This window comes from Chinchilla lanigera, unplaced genomic scaffold (genome assembly GCF_000276665.1).
Source record: "Chinchilla lanigera isolate Chin_1 unplaced genomic scaffold, ChiLan1.0 scaffold00089, whole genome shotgun sequence".
Lineage (NCBI taxonomy): Eukaryota > Metazoa > Chordata > Mammalia > Rodentia > Chinchillidae > Chinchilla > Chinchilla lanigera.
Genome location: NW_004955490.1, coordinates 812,716 through 813,813, shown reverse-complemented (window position 1 = coordinate 813,813; position 1,098 = coordinate 812,716).

Here is a 1,098-nt window from a genome sequence, read left to right as displayed (position 1 = left end):
AAAAAAAAAAGAATAAGAAACATCATTTTACACTGATCCATGCATACTAAGGTCTAGAGCAGCACAATTTATAATAGCTACATCTTGGAAATAGAGTATATGTCCATGAATAATGAGTGAATAAAGAAAATGTGATATTCATACACAACTGAGTACTGCTTTGCCATAAAGGATAAACTTGAGTCACTTGTAGGAAAATGAATGCACCTGGAGATCATGATCTTAAGTTAAATAAATCAAACACACAAACTTAAATATCATGTGGTATCTCTCACATGAGAAACCCAAAATGTAAACAGAAAATGAAAGATAGATAATAGGAGATAGGGAGATAGATCTTTTGTAATTTTGAAGAGGACCATGAGATGGAGGGAGGGGGAAGAGGGAAGCAAGACAGGTGAAGGAGATACAAAAAAAGAATTGAGATATTACGTACACGTACCACCTCTCAACAAGGAATCTGATCATGTACTGCCAACATGTACTAATAAAAAATAAAAATTGAAAATAAAAAATGGTATTAAAATTCTTCTGCAGAGCAAGGCAAACAACAGAGTGCAAAGTTTGAGGATATTATATTCAATGACCAATACTGGGGGAGAAAAAATATTTTACTCAAAATTAATTAAGAACATCCAAATTAGGGGGCTAGTGATTTAGCTCAACCACACAGTGCCTGCCTGGCAAGCACAAGGTTGTGAGCTCAATTCCTGGTACCGGAAGAAAAACAAAACAAAACAAAAAAGAATATCCAAATTAGCTGGGCGTGGTGGTGCAAGCCTATAATCCCAGCACTTGGGAAGCTGAAACACGAGGAGGATTGAGGATGGCCTTGAACTCAAGGCCAGCCTGAGCTACATAGCAAGACCTTGTCTCAAACAAACAAGATCCAAGTTAATGGGGAAATATATGTTTGTGAGTAGAAGTCTTGCAATTATAAAAATATTAATTTTATCAAAATTCACAAATATAGTCAATGATATTGTAAGAAAAATTCCCAAAAGGTATTTAAGACAAGCTGATTCTAAAATCTATTTGTGACAGCAATATTCCAAGTTTAGCTAAGACATGTGTGAATAAGAACAAAGAAGAGGAAGA